The sequence below is a fragment of the Myotis brandtii genome, unplaced genomic scaffold (assembly GCF_000412655.1).
Source record: "Myotis brandtii unplaced genomic scaffold, ASM41265v1 scaffold356, whole genome shotgun sequence".
Taxonomy (NCBI): domain Eukaryota; kingdom Metazoa; phylum Chordata; class Mammalia; order Chiroptera; family Vespertilionidae; genus Myotis; species Myotis brandtii.
In genome coordinates, this window is record NW_005363687.1 from 1,482,387 (window position 1) to 1,498,840 (window position 16,454).

General features: G+C 41.6%; 1 protein-coding gene across 1 annotated transcript in view; it reads left to right on the plus strand.

Moving 5' to 3' along the window:
• Positions 1 to 16,454, plus strand: part of NRG3 (neuregulin 3) — a 1,093,034-nt gene that overhangs the window by 19,323 nt on the left and 1,057,257 nt on the right. The window lies entirely within an intron of this gene.

The window sequence follows — 16,454 nt, forward strand, 5'->3', positions numbered from 1 at the left end:
AGCGTGGAAATTGATTCTGTGGCCACCGAGAGTGAGTGAACTGGGGGAGAATGTGAAGGCAGCCCTGCAGAGCTGCCGCCTCTAGGGTCCTGAGGAAGGGGGAGCGCTTTCAGCTCTGCCAAGCAATTGCTTTTCTTCCTTTCCCAAAGGTGGGGTGTGAACCTAATCTCGCCTCCCTCTGTGCCTGGAAAATATATATAGGTGGAATGGGACAGAGCTCTGTGCATTCGAGGATGACAACATCCAACCCTTTGAAACAGGTCACACTTTGAATGTAGCATCTCCAACCTCTTGCTCAATTGCTGCCAGTGTTGGCCAGTCTACCCAAAGCATGACAGCTTTCTATGTATTCCTATAGGTCTAGGAGGTGTATATTTCTCTGTATCTTTATGAATGTTTTAGATGACTGATGGACATCCCATCCCCAGTCCCCACCTTGTTCTTAGAGTAAGGAAATCGTAGGGAGCTTCCTAATCTGACTATTGATCAGGATCTGGGAACAGTTTGTACAACCTGTGAAGGTTATTTAGGACAAACTCCCAGTCTGCCAGTTCAAGTTCTGTGCAAGGCTGTTCCCCCGAAATTGCCCGGTTGTGCTGTCTTCATCGTGTATTTGGGTTTTGAGCCTTAACGTCTGGGGGAAAGGCAGCGTGCTCATCATTAACTCTTCAGTAGGGATACCTGGCTGGTTTCAGTCCTCGGGTAATTTCTCATTTCCCTGATCTGTGTCTTTCTTACCCTGGGTGTTAATCCTTGAAAACTTTTTTTTTTTAAATTTAGGAGTTATTTGTAAGTAAAAATGAGAGAAATCCCGTATGCCATTCCTTACTCTGCTTTGGAAAAAATTGGCTAGAAGATCAACTGGGAGACAGGGAGAAGGAAAGGAGGGAGTCTGCCAGGAACCAGAATGGCAGTGGAACCAGTAACTTGCCGCTTCTCTCTCTGTTGGCTGAAGCATCATTTCTGAGAATGCTTTTCTCGGGAGATGTTCAGAGGCTCCTCTCCACAAATCTAGCCTGAGTTTTGTGAAGGGATAAAGGATGGGCAAGTGTAGGTGTGAACATTTGCAGTGGATTGAAAATATATGTGTCTGTTCTGAAAATCCCAGATTTTTAAATCGTTTCTCTCGATACAGCTGATAGGAATAATGGAGTATGGGTGTACTTCTCAACCTCCTCTATGGGGAGGGTGGGTGTGTGTGTGGGAGCATGCACACGGGGGAGGAGGGGGATAGAATGGGGAGGTATCTCATGTTCTTTTTCAATTGGTTTCCTTGTGATCCGTTCGGAGGTGTTTTTTTTTAAAGCCCAAGGTAATTATTTGTATCCCTCCATACTCCTTTCCTACCTTCTGTAGAAGAGAATGGCAGACTGTTTAATAAGTAATGATTATTGACAGGGCTCTCAGCCCCAAGGAAAAAGGGGAGGGGTCTGTTAATGGTGTCAGTGTTCACATAGACATATAAGCAGTATTTGTTTTATGCGCATCTGAAGTCCTGGTCTTTTTCTTTTTTAAACCTTTAATAAGAAGTCAAATTAAGGGATAAAATGCAAGTATGCAAATCCAGCAGAAACTGACCTGGTTTGCATATATCAACAAGGGAAATTTGAATGAAAGGGAGATTATGTAGTTTCCATAAAAGATGAGTTTAAATACATAGGTTGTATGGTAATTTAAAGAAAAAAGTATAGTTTAATTATTTTTTGGTCCAAGGTTGCAGGATGATTAACAAACTGAAATAAAGATTTCATTTGAGGGATTTTCACCACTGCTTCTGTGGGCTGAAGAATGGCCTATCTGGTATTCACATTTTTCACTTCTTTCGATTATGTTACTAAAGTTCCCAGGAGAGAAACGCCTCTTTGGCCTAGCTCCTACTCCAGGGTCCAGCAGGCTTTTTCCTTTTCTTTTGTCTTTCTTTTCTTTTTTTAAATGAAAGCCATGGACTGGATTGTAGCACCTATGAACAGGAAAGGTGATGCTCTGCTTTTTTAAAAAACTAACCAATGCTTAATGGCCAGGGTCTTTGCTCTTGACTTGACCACCTTGAGGCTTATAGAATGGATGTCTTTGTGTTCATCTGAGGTCAGTCAGAAGGATTCTCTGCATAAAGGCAGCACAGCTCTTTGGAGTAGAAGAGGCTGGCTCACTCCAGAATAAACTTGCTGGTGGATAATAGGATTTTTGCAAGCAGAAGCTATTTTGCTATGTGCAAGGCCCAGTTTAGAAATTGTTTCTCATGTTCTGAAGGATCAGAGATAAGGAAATGTTGAACCTGAAAGGCAGAGGGAGAAGAAGGGTTTGGAAATGGATTCTTCTCATCTCCCCACCTTTAGACCATGAGCTGAACCAAAACTTTCCGCTGCTACTGGGATCTCTTGGGTTCCCAGTTAGTTGCCCAGGATTTGCCTTTCCTTTAGACATCTTAGAAAGAAGTATCATAAACATGTTGCCACTAGTGGATTATTTTACCAAAGACATCTTTGAAGCATTTTGCATCTGAAAGTTTAGATTAGTTTACAAATTTTTTCAAGCCAAGGAGAGTTCACTACAGATAGTAGAGAAACAGTGATTTTGACTGGTGTGATTTTTACATCACATTGGGTTGTGTTTTCAGACTTGAAACATCCATGTAGAATGTTGTCAATGCAAATGTGAATTGTTATTTTACTCAGCAAAATGCACGGATAGGTAAATGATCAGAGCCATTGGTGAAATTCAGCTACAAAAGACAAAGAGCCAGTTTTAATGGGTGATACTTTTGGAAGGTACATAGTTAATTCCGATGAGTAAGATGGATCACAAATCTTGAATGGTGTACTTAGTGAAGAAGTGGATGTAAAATATATCATTGATGTGTAAATATGATATTGAGATCATTTTAATATAACCAAGTCTGTTTAAATAAAACTTTACCTCAACATGTTTTGTAATGTTGAAGAGAGCCACAGATAACATGGACTGTTTTCCTCTCTCTTCCTTTTAAACATCTCTAGTCTTTCAATAAGAGTATTCTTGGTTGCTTTTATAAGCAGCCTGAGATATAATTTGTTTTAATAAACGTACTCTAATACATTGTCTTCTGTCTACATGAATCGGGCCCTCGAAGGAATTTCAACATAGAAGGTACTGACCCCAATCATGCGTGGTAGCCAGAGTGAGAGGATTCAGAGCTCAAGATCAATATTTCTTATGAAATCCAATTGAGAGCTTTTTTTATGAGCACATGCTGCAACCTGAGTCTGTTTTGATTTCCTTTGGCCTTAATACAGGATTATGAGACTTCTCTGCTTTAATCAATCTTACTGTACATTGTACTCTTTAGACACTTATGTTGTACTTTATGGTCCAAATGGAAGAAAAGGGGGCGTGGTGGGGACAGAATTGACAAGGCTGTTTTTAGGTTGGTCTCAGCACCTTATGACTGTGGTTTAAGCCTTCCTTTTCAATGCCTCATGGCTGAGATAAGGGGTTGGCAGTGCTGTTGCTAATTGAGTGCCCTTTCTGCAGGTCTGATGTCTGAATCCAGCCACCTTTGTATTTCCCTGCTCGCCTTTTTAAACGCTCAGCGTTGACCCATAAACTTGTCAGAAAGAAAGAGAAACAAGCACGCTAACAAACATAGCTGGTTTGTGGCAACCTCTCTCTGATACTGAAGAAAACAGCGTTTCTCAATCCAGTCTGTACCATAAGCAAGAGTGCTGGTGCAGGATCTGAACCCAGGGCCATCCTGGGCGGTCTCGTGTGTAGAGGAACAAGGTCTCTCTTCCCTCTGGGATGCTCTCCCTCTCCCACCCCTTCCTCCTCTCCACACCACAGTGAGGAGAAGGCTGATTTTCCCGTTGCTTATTTTGTAGGTCTTTCCTTATCCCCTCTCAGATCCAGTGCCAAACAGATCTCAATTTTCTATCTGGGATGTGGAAAATGGAACATGAAACTTGGCCCTGAAATATACAAGAGCAAGGGAAGAGCCATACATCTCAGTCTGCAAAATGCATTTGAATTGCTTATGAATAGGACTGAAATTCATGCTTCTCCCTTTGAATCTGTTTTTATCTTCAGACTTTTGTGTTTGGTGAGGCACAGCGCGGGTACTGCGTTGACACATTCCACTGAGACCTTGTGAGGTCCCAGGGATTTTGCTTGTCTACAGGCAGGAAGGTTTCCTAGAGGGTGTACCGCATATGGTGAAGGCAGGAGGGAGGAGTGGACTCACTTAAACCTTTGTGATATCCGGATGGACACATACCTACACAGGTGTTTCCCCTTCGCACAGTCACTACGGAAAGTCTTAGGACTCAGGTTGAGCTTGGCTGTCCATGCTCACCTTTGTCTCACTGCGTGCACGCCTGCCTCCCCAGCCTTGCAGGGAGTTGAATCAGGACTCGTCTGAAAGATCCCCACAGACTTCTCAAAGGTTTTAAAAACCAGTCCTTTTGGTAAGACATGTTAGAGTGTGTAAGTTGATGTGGAAAGTTAGGAAAAAATGTTTTTTTTACCTATTTAGGCATTTGAATTTTTAACGGTCCTAGTGCTTTATTTTTAAACTTTTTAACCTTTTTAAGGGATTCCAAAATGTTGGTGGAAGATTAATGGCCATTTATTATCCCACATAGATCAGTATACCAATCATACCAATATGACAGCACTTAAAGCCCACAAAAATAATTGTATAATTGAACATAAGCTATTATATCCTTTCATATAATTTAATGTTTTCATTATACATGGCATGTGCTTTGATTTTTTAAATTCATCTTCATGAACACTTAACATCAATTTAGGGCATTGAAATGCTGGTAGTTATTTGGTTACTTTAAAAAATCTATAAAAGTAATGGTTTAAAAAGGAAAAAATTAAAATAAAACTTAAAATGTGTACAATGTTCATTCTCCCCACCTTGATGTAGGGACAAGGCTTTTCCTTTTCTTCTTAACTTTATTTTATTGTTGACATTATTACCGATGTCCCCAACCCCTCCCCTTTGCCCACTCCATCCAGCCCCGCCACCCCTTCCCTCTGGCCCTCACCACACTGCTGTCTGTGTCTACGGGTTATGTGGCCAAGGCTTTTTCTTGAGTGTGTATCTGTTTGATCCTAACATCTTTTCAATTTTTCTTTTTTCATAAACCATACCTCTAATTATCTGTTTCTTCTTTAAAGATACTTGTGAAGGAATCTGAACCCAGATTCTCCATAGATACTACAATATGCGCCTGCCCTGGAACCTTTTACAATTTTCTTGCCCACTTAACTCAAAATAATTTTCTCCTATTTTTTTTAAACAACTTACCATTTGGAATTTCTTCAAAGCATTCAACTACATTTTAATAGGGACTGCAGTTCTCTTTCATTCCCACAATCCTGTATCACCGGCTGACATAAAATTGAACTACATGACATAATTACAAGAAGAACAACTGGCGTAAGTGGGTTTGTTACCCAGCTGAGTGTTGGTGAGCTCACAACCCAGCAGGTGGTTGCAGAATGTGCAGGCTGCCTTGAGCTTAGCCTGGTGGCCGTGACCTCTTCACCATGTTCGTCACACTGAGGAGTGGTGAACAGCGACTGACTAAGGGGAGGTCACTTGAGAAAGTTCCTTCTTTAGTAGGTTACGTATGGAAAATGTGAGTGAGTCATGACCATATTTTTTAGAGACTTTTCGTGGGAGGCTGACAAAGATTTGTGTATATATGTTAGGAACAAACACAAAACCTGCAGCCTTGAATCGTGTGATTCAACCTCAGAGAACCAAATTAATCTCTGTGAACTTTAACTTGCTCCCCTGGGACAATGAGGGTGATGGTAATAACCTGCCTCTTATGCCACTTGTAAAAGAGCTTGTACACTGCAAAACCCTCTCCTGTTTTAATGTCAAGAGAAATGGGAAGTGGCCAGGCTAAAAATGTTTACCCAAGAACCATCAGGACATTGAAGTCAGTTGAAAAGTTGGAGCTAGTTTGCTACCAAGGTTGAAGGATCTTTCATCACGATGAGAGATGATGATTCTTGTGCCCTCGGACCTCCCTTGGGTTCCTCTCTGGTACCTGCACACACAGTAGAATATGGTGTGGAAATCTACCTCATCTTGGGAGTTTCGTTACAAACTATACCCACCATTTCTCATTCTTTGCTTGGTAGATTTTTTAAAAAGTCTATTTTGGACATATGCTTATCAAAGAGATGAACTGAAATTTTGGGGAAATGAGTGAGATTGCTGCATTAACTGGAAATCTGAAATCTACACGAATCTGAAAATTCTAAATAAAAGAAAATGCTTCATGGCCCCCTTTTGTTCCTTTCCCACACGGTCGTATTGCCATTGAGCTTTGGAGTTTGGAGAGAACTTGAGTAAAAACAGGCAGTTCTGCAGTGCGTTCTCTGTTCCCCTCTTAATTTAGGAGTGACTGTGGTTTAGGTTTTAGAGGATCAGTCGCATGCATTCATCAAAGAGCCTTTTAGATGTATGGCTTTGCACTTTGAGGAACTTCAATATTAACATTTTGCACAGATCTTGCTTCATGTCTTGTTGGTTGGAGACTTCATCCTGAATTATATCTCAAAGTATCACTTTTCTGTTATGTCTTTATTTTTCAAGACAGGTTGGTGATTGTACATAAATCATAGATTGCTATGCGCAGGCATAAAACAAGGCCAGTCAGAAACAAGCCTTCAAGGAAATTCAGGATTAAGTTGAATAATAGAAGTTTAGCGGCTTCCAATGATAGGATTTTGTCTTTGAGGCCTTTCCTGGATGCAGTAAAGGCTGTAAGAGCATATTTTAAAAATAAAGATCATCTGAATCCGTGCACCTACTTTAGCATTAATACATTACAGCCAAGGTTATGAGAATAGAATTTTTATGCCAAACATTTGGTAGGTGCTCCTGAACATATCAGCGACCTCCTCAGATATGCTTCCTATGACCACGTGTGACCCTCGGCACCATCTTCCTAAGGATTGCCAGGGAGTTAGAAGTTCAGGAAGAGAAAAACCAAACCCTCCTCACCATGGTCTGGTTCTGTGGATTTCTGTGCCCTGCGTTTTTCTTTTAGAAACGTGGAAGGATTCTTCACAGCGTTGCAGCCTTGGAAGGGGCCTGAGAATTTAGGTGATAAAAGAAACTAGAGCTGTCATTTGTGGAGCTTTCCTGTGTGCCAGGAGGACTAGTCTTATATCCTTTGTTGTATTTATTTATTGAAATAAGGGCCCAGAGACAATCACCTAGGCCTGCAGCATAGGTCTGATGATTCTCAGTCACGCAGGGAATTAAGCTGGGCTTAGAGTGGCTTTATATTTGCTTAGGACATGCTCAAGTGGCATGGTCGGAAGGATCAGAAAGATCAGAACATCATTTTACAGGTAATTTCTCCCACCCCAAATCCTAACCCATTGATAAGTATGGCCATATCAGTGTACATTGCCTCTTTCAAGCCCATAGCTCATTGACTATGGCATATGCCACCATAAACTCCATAAATAGTACATCTGCTCTGTACCTCTTTTTTTCTATGGTAAATGGGAGCCTGTTTAAACAGAGAAATGGCCCTGGTTTTCAATCTACAGAGAAATTTAGGGGATGTTTGAACAAAAGATAAAGAATATTCCTCTACACTTCCATTCCTTGATCTTCTTAACCGTTTCCTCCTATGGCTGGTTGCACATGATTCAATAGAAGAATGACAGAAAACAGTTACAGACTTCCTCTGTTTCCTAAAATCTAGCCAAAATTGTCTTCGTCGCCCATTCCAAATTTGCTTTGATCATAGAAGTTACTGCATCATATGCTGAGATTGGCCAATGAAATGTGTCAGAACATGTGGACCCTAAATACCAGTCTTACTAAATAAGTGTTGGGTGTTGTACCACAGGCAGTGTCTGCTGCAGAGCACCTGCCTTCCTCCTGGCTCCTTGTACAAGGTGCCCATCTTTACTAGCCAGTGGTCCTAAGAAGAGGAATATTGGTGAGACCCTGGTAGTCTACCAAGGAAACCACCACAGATTGACCCGATCATTGCTTATTTGTTTGACATTTCTGTGTAGCAAATGTCATGAAGAAAAATATTCTCTTGGTTAAAGTGAAAGATAATTGGGTTTTCTACTTTTGCAAATTCATACAAAGAAAACAGAAATAAGTCAGGTGCCAAGGTTGTGTTACATACCTTTGACTAGCCACACTGAAGGACTGGAGTGCTGGGATGTCAGGAGCCTGGATTGTCAGAATCGCACAAAACTGAGCATGAGTCCTGTGCACTAAGGGTGACAGCTGTGCTCATAAAGAAGAGGGGAAATGAGATTGCACACCCACATTTATTGTTAAACAGAAACTTTTCTCAGCGTGATGGCAAAATCGGGAGACTCTAGGAACAAAAAGGTGAAAATGGGGTGCAGGAAGGCTTATAAACACTATCTTGACTGAATTTCATTCACCTGACTTTTGAGTATGAGAATATTTCTGTGTTAAAAATCTGGTAAATGCTCACTTCATGCTAAGTAGCCACCATTGGTAGGGTTTTTGCCGTCACCAAATAAGAGGTATGTTTACCTAGTATTACATGTTTTATTAGTTCCCAAACCTGTTTATGCCAGATGTTGTATTTAAATAGTATGCAAACCAATGAATTAGTTGTGGTTTCTATTAGAACTACTAAGTTGATCACTTTTGATATCCTATATAATAAAAGGGTTATATGCAAATTGACCCTAACAGCAGAAGGACTGGGAATGACTGGTCACTATGACACACACTAACCACCAGGGGGCAGATGCTCAATGCAGGAGCTGCCCCCTGGTGGTCAGTGCACTCCCACAGGGGGAGCTCTGCTCAGCCACAAGCCAGGCTGATGGCTGCCAGTACAACGGTGGTGGTGGGTGATGGTGGGAGCCTCTTCTGCCTCCTCAGCAGTGCTAAGGATGTCCGACTGCAGCTTAGGCCTGCTCTCCACTGGCAAGTGGACATCCCCCGAGGGCTCTCGGGCTGCCAGAGGGATGTCTGACTGCTAGCTTAGGCCCAATTCCCTGGGGAGCGGGCCTAAGCCAGCAGGTGGATATCCCCCAAGGGGTCCCAGACTGCAAGAGGGCACAGGCCGGGCTGAGGGGACCCCCCCCCCTCCCGAGTGCACACATTTTTGTGCACTGGGCCTCTAGTACTTCATAAAGATAAGTCACTTAAAAACTTGTTGAAGAAGTTGTGGGCAAGTTTAAGGGAGAATATATTTATATGTTCATAGAAAATATTTGCCCTTAAATTGTTCCACATGTGGCTTCATATTCTCATTCCACAATAAATACACTGAAACTGAAAAATTGCAGTATACATTTTGGGTGTGATTTTTCACTAGAAGGAGAAAAGAAAGTTACTCAGAGAAAAGCCTGGAATTTTTTAGACAGATATTTAGCAAGTGTATGTGCATTTGTATGTTTGATGTTAAAATGAACTAATAAAATAAATTTTACTCATATGATAGGTTAAATTGAGTTTTTAGTAATTTAAATATATTAGAAAATGTTTCTTATGTAATTATCTAAAGCTCTGGGTGGAAAATTATATTAGATGCCAGTTATACTGAGCTATGTAGATTAATAGATATATTGAATATATAGTGACTATGTTCAAAGGAAGTTTACCAAATTGTTAATGATGGCGATTTCTGTATTGTGGAACAGGAATACTATTTAGTTTATTGTATTTTGCTCTATTTTCTAAGTGTTATTTAATAGTCATGAATTATTCTAAACAGAGATTTTTAAACTTTTGAAAGAGTAAAGAATATGCTTCATGAATCAGAATCAGTTCAATTATTGGTCTTGGTTCTGTGAAGACCTTTTTTTTGGTCTAAGAGTTGGTGTCTTTTTTTTAAAAATAAATTTTAATATATTTTTTAATTGATTTCAGAAAGAGGAAGGGAGAGGGAGAGGTAGAGATAGAAACATCAATGATGAGACTCATTGGTCGGCTGCTTACTGCATGCCCCCTCCTGGGGATTGAGCCTGCAACCCTGGCATGTACCTTGACTGCAAATCGAACCATGATCTCCTGGTCCTCCTGGTACATAGGTCAATGCTCAACCACTGAGCTACACCGGCTGGGCTAAGAGTTTGTGTCTTAATCGGTGGTGTCAGCATTAAAGTGTTGACTGAGATGGGTTCCTGCTATGAAATGCAGATCTGTAGAAATACACACTCATTCCATTTGCTCATGGGAAATATTGCCTTATTGAAGGCAGAGTGTCTTACCCTAGGCCTTGCTTGGACTATTAGCCTTGACCTTACAGGAATGAAGAAGATGGAAGTTTAATGAGTTACTTAATGGCTCTTCAAGTCTGCAGATGTGGGGCAGTCTTTAATAGTATTGCTACAGATGCATATAGCCGATAGAAATCAATCACTTGTATGTATGGTGACCAATTACCTGGTCTATTTTAAGGAGCAAATGGAAGGAAAATACAAAGGCTAGTTTGTAGTGATGGGTCTTAGAAGGGAGGGCTTAGGTCAAATACAAACAGATGGAAGGACCAGTTCCAGATGCTGTAGGGCTGTCACAGAACCACACGGTATTTATTCACGTAATACAGTTAGGTGGGTGGACTACAGATAGGTACATTCCGTAGGCCAATGGGAAGAGGTGATTTGTAGGACACATAGCCCTTTAATTTGGTGATGAGTTGTGCTCAGATTCTTTTAGGATCGCTCACATTGGCGAGCAAAGAGTCAGAACAAAACATGATTCTGTTTATACAATGTTTAATGGTAGAAGTCAAGATAGTGGTTACCTTTGGGGAGGAGGCAGGAAGTGAATGGAAGGAGACCCAAGATATGAGGCTGTAGGGTGTTGATAATATTCTGCTGCTTGATCTGGGTGTTAATTACATGGGGGAGTCTGTGTGTCAAAACTGATTGAACTGTATGCCGATGATTTGTGTACTATTTGTCTACATCAATACAAACTTAAAAATACAAGAGAAATATTTCAAAACATTCCTTTGGCCTTTACTTCATGCTACCAGGTGGTGGCCTGAGTTTATGGATTTTTTTGTTTACAGCCATTGATCATACCTCCTTTGTTCATGCCTGAAAGTCTGAGAAACCGAGGGCCTCCCGGGTTCTCAGGACCCCAGCTTAGGGAGACTCCAGGCGATGCCCTCTCTCCTTCTCAGTGTAAGCCTCCCCGGGTGGGTGCTTTGTGTTTGTATTACATGACCCTTTCTTTCGCCGGATCTGGAGTGTGTCTGATACAGTGTCAGTTACCACACTTCTCACAGGTGTCACACATGGGGGACCACACTTGTGTCTGAGGCTGCTATCACTGTTCTGGGAGCATTTGAGTGCATGACACACAAGAAAGATAATTAATCATCTGCATTTATGGTTTTGTCAAGAAGACCGGAACATACATTGCAGGGAATAATTCAGTGCTGAAGTGTGTGATTTCAACTGAAAAGTATGTTAGGCCATTTCAGAAAGCAGTGATCAGGGGGGACATAGGTGGATAGTGTAAAGCAGTGGTAGCCAACCTTTCGGACTGCACGGACCACCAGTGGTCCACGGCCCACTGGTTGGCGACTGCTGGTTTAAAGGGAGAATTTAGGCAGAGAAATGGAGAATTGAGGCCGGGGGAGTAAATGGGCATTAACAAAGGTGGAAGTGGGCATGTGCCCACCTGTGTGGGAGCCCGTGACGAGTCTGTCTGGTGGGCTGAGAGGGTCTCCCTTGGAAGTAGTGTGGCTGCCTCACCTTTTCCTCAGGTCAGCGCCTGGTTGAGGAGGGAGGCCTCGGGAGGACGTACCTCAGCTGGTATGGGAAACCATGGTCAGGGTTGGCACAGCATTTGTAGAATTTTCAGAAGGTGCAAGGTCTCTAGGATAATTTCAAAGGAGGAATAAGTAGCAAATTCTAAAGATTCTCCCAGGCTATTTTGTCCCAAATCACTTAAAGGTGTGGCCTTTCCCATACACTGAGTGTTTTTAAGTCTTGACTTTATTCCAGTGTCTCTTCAAAGTTCTGTAAGAAACGGTAGAATTACTAAGTTTTAAAATGGTTAGTTTTTCCGTAGTCACATTAACACAGCTCGAGATAGAACCCAAAATAGTAGCTTTCGAATATCTAAACATTTGCAAGTAGAGGTGTGAGGAGGATAATGAGAAGAAACTCTGGATTTTACTGCTTCACCTAAATTAACCTGTGACTGCCATCACTTATTTCAGAGGCAGAAACTATTTTGTCCTTTGATTGGCCGCATCACCTTCTGGCTTCACCTGAGGGCCTCCTTCCAGGAGCCACTCAGCACCTTTTGGGGATCCCCTGCTGACACTGCAGAGCCTTCAGAAGGGAGTGCCCTGTGGATGCCCTGAATGTGCTCACCACGTGGTGAAGGATGGGCGAGGGAAGGGAGGCGCCTCTGTTCAGCCAGCCCGAATGGGTCTGGAATAAGATGAGGCTCTCACGGGGCCTGCCAGGGGGCTCCTGCCATACACGGAAGAACCACACCCGCTCATTTACATATGTCAGCAGCTGAAATTAGTTGTCACCCACTTTGTTTGCCAGGAAGAAGAACCTTCAGATTAGAATCAGCTCCATCACTCCAGCCGGCTTACTTGGTTGCTCGTTGCTACCAGACAGAGGGGCTGCAACACTGTGCAAGCGCAGATGCTAAATTGGTATTAATAGCCAACAGCTTCTCTCCTGTTTTTCACCGATCAGATCATTTTCACTGGTGTCAATATTTATAATAAGCCAGCCGACTTATGCAAATGTGATTTGCTTGGCATAGTTTCACTTTATCTATATTTTTTATTTAGGTAAGGGTACATTTTTTTAGTTGTTTGTTTGGGTCTTTGTGTATGTGATCAGAAGAGATTTTTCGAAAGGAAGGACGCAGAGCTGTAGACGGGGGTCTTAACGAAGCCAGTGTTAAATCTGTGTTTCCCCTTCATCATTTGGTTTTGTAGGCTTCTCTGTGACCTTCTGGTACCACAGTGATGCTCATCTTTCATTGCGAGCAGCTCTGAGTAATTTATGATAAATAATGAAATGCTGCTTCCGACAATGCACTGCAAATGGCTGAGTGTTGTAAAAGTCTAAAGAGCTCTATTACTTCTAAATGACCAGATAACACAGAACCGTTAACCCTAAAGAAAAATGGTCCAGTAGAATGTGCTGCTTGCAAAGCACCGCTCCTCCTGCCGGCACCTTGTGGTAGGCTTTCTGCAGCTGACGGCCACAGGGATTGGCGTCGGAACAATTCCTGCCAGAATGGCAGAGCCAGGATTATGCCTTCCACCTAGTGGAGCTGGCGAGGAGCCGGAGAGCTTCATTTAATTGAACTGGGGAAAGGGAGAAACTTGCAAAATTTTTTCACAATTTGAAATCCTTCATTAATTAAAAAAATGATATCAGTGATAAGGACTTTGATGCTTGGTTGCAACACCTTAAATATTTTGAGCAAAAATGTTGAAAAGCTATTAAAGAGCATTAACTACTGTAATTTTATCAGAACAAACTTTATAAATACTGGACTTTTTTTTTCTTCAAATTTCACTCATATCACAATATTTGCATACTCTCCCTCTAGTCCACATATACAAAAATGCAGACATACCCAACATATTATACAATTCGCAACTCTAACTCCTTTGTATTCTACAATGTATAAGTGCAGTTGTTAAATGTTACTCACAGAGAATATGTGTGTTCTCATCCCAGTTGCCATAAAATTGCTGCATATCTAAGTGGTAGCGTTTGAAGACTAATTGCCAGGTACAGGAAGTCTTTATGTGCTACATCGCGTGGTGGAAATTGAATTAGATTGCCGGGCAGTGAGCTCTTTATGCTGACAGGAGTCTCTTAGTGAGCGAAGCATAGAGAAGGCCATCTCTGGCCAGCAGTTCTTGTAAAATCACTTTGTGGAAGTTTGCCACTGACTTTTTCCATTTTTCCCCTGACATTACTCCTTTGCCAGATGAGAGTCTCTGTTCCCCCAGCCAGAACTGCTTTCTTTTCTCAAAATATCAGCTTCAAGGTCTGAAATGAATTGCACGAGTATAAACTGCGCAGGCCGCATTTGGGAAGAGCGCCCTCGTGGCTCCATCCATTTCTTTGCGCTGCTGGGCCGGGAAGTTCACTTTAATCTTCAGTTATTAGTTACATGCAATTAGCTGAACCTCTGAACCTTCCCAAAATAGAGATGTTTTTGTGTCGGGAAAATCCGGCTGTTTGAATGTTTGATCCATTTTTGCTTTTGATGAAGAAGAATTGTTGCCATGGACCCTGGGAGAGAGAGATTCACAGAGGGAAAGCCGTTCTCAGGAGCCTGTTTGATGAGCGGGGCGCCGTGGCCCTGCTTCCGACCCTCTCCTGCCTCTCCGAGGCGTGGTGTGGGTGACACTGTGGCATCAGAGAACAGCGCACGAGCTCCCGACCCTCTCCTGCCTCTCCGAGGTGTGGGTGACACTGTGGCATCAGAGAACAGCGCACGTGAGGTGTCTGAGCCAGGACTCGGGAGCCGGTAGATCACGCAGGCTCTTTAATCTCCACGTTCCTAGTGGACCACTTCCTCTGCCATGCTGCACCGTATTGTACACTGAGCAGAGGGACCTGATGGGCAGGAGGTGATGTCCATGGAGAGGGTGCGGGAGGGCCATGTTCCCTTATGGAAGTTTATGTCCCTTTGCTTAATCTTGTTAATCGTTACTTTTTTTTCCCCCTTAGCTTCCAAGGAAGATTGGAAATAAGCTAATTAGAAGAATGATTTCTAAAGGGAGACAAGCAATTACGGACAGTGGGAAGGCCCCTGGGCCTGGTGTGGGAATGCAGGCCCAGTTCCGTTGCTCAGTTCTCAGTCTCAGAAATCTCAGGTTTCTCCTATACGTGAGGCAGTTGGAGGAGACATTCCCGGAGTCTCCTTGTGGCAAAGATTCCCGAGGCCAAGTTCTAAATTTGAGATTAAAATTTCAGTGGAGTTTTTGATTTGCTGGCTCCCCTCCACCCGCCAAAGGCTTTTTTGTGTGCATATTTTTGGTAGGATGTTTTGCAGTTTAGCGGTTAGTAAAACACATGTTTTGGTGTGCTAACATAGGGGGCGTGATTATGCCCCACAGTTTCCTGAACTTCGCTTGTTAACAGCTTTAGAAAAGAATTGCTTATCCTTGTGACAGATACAGAGCTTGGTAGCCAGCTGTAGGTCTATTATTGCAAAGTATATATATGCGTGTACATATATTAGTATATATGCATATATATATATGTATATGTATGTGTGTGTATACTAGTATATTATATACATATGAAAGTAAATTGATTCCAAAGATAGAGGTAAGAGGAGACCTGGGGGAATTTCTGCCACATGCAAAATATTTTGTTTGGAAGTTTAAATAAATTCATCCAGTTCTAGATATAATCACAGTATCTTTCTCCCTTCATTAAACAGAATTCCTAGTTGCTGAATTTTACAGTGTCACAAGAACAACAGAGGACTAAGAAATGGCATTTCTAAGGCACTACTATAAACACCTTACTGTAAGGTCTGATTTCCTGCATGCTGATTGGGATGGGGATTTCGATATGGGAATGTGGTTCCATCTGTTGGTTGGACTCAGTTCTGAGTTGTGCCAGCGTCAGGGAGACATTTAAAGAAAATCCGAGGTGGCTAGTGTTAATATTTCATATATTTTTGGACCCCTTTCCTCTTTATTACTAACAGGACATGTTCACTATAGAAAATTAGAAAATATAAGCAATAAGATGAAAATAAAAGTCTACTGCAATTTCTTTTATTACTATATATTTTTGCTGACTATCAGCCCAAGGTTTTGCTCTATGAAATGTATATTTTTGTGAAATGAAATTTTGCTGTAATATTCTTTTCACTGTCTTTTTGCACTTTATGTTAAAATATTTCTATGTCAGAATACCTACGACCTTATTTTAATGGTTCTGTGCTGAAGTATATTGACATACTAAAATATAATGAGCTTATTACCATTTGAGAATTTAATTTGTTCCAATTTGGTCGTTATTATATAAAATTCGGCCACATAATGGAATGGAAACTGTTGGCCAATATATATGCAAACAAAGCTTACTTTAAAAATAAGTCTACCACTAAAACAAAAATCACATTTTGAAGAGTTATAAAGGAAGTTATTATTAAGCCAAAAGCTTGTCTGTTTCTTCTTGTATCTTTCACATGCTCTTAAAATATTTTTCCAGTTTTATTGAGAAATAATTGACATACATCATTGTATAAGTTTAAGGTATACAGCATGATGATTTGATTTATACGTATTGTGAAATCATTATCACTGTAGCTTCAGCAAACATCCATCTTCTCATATAGATTCAATAAGAAGAAAACAAGGGGACATTTTCTCCTTGTGATGAGAACTCAGGATTTACTCTCTTAACAGCTTTCCTGTGTGTCACATAGCAGTGCTAGCCGGAGTCCTGGTGTACATTAC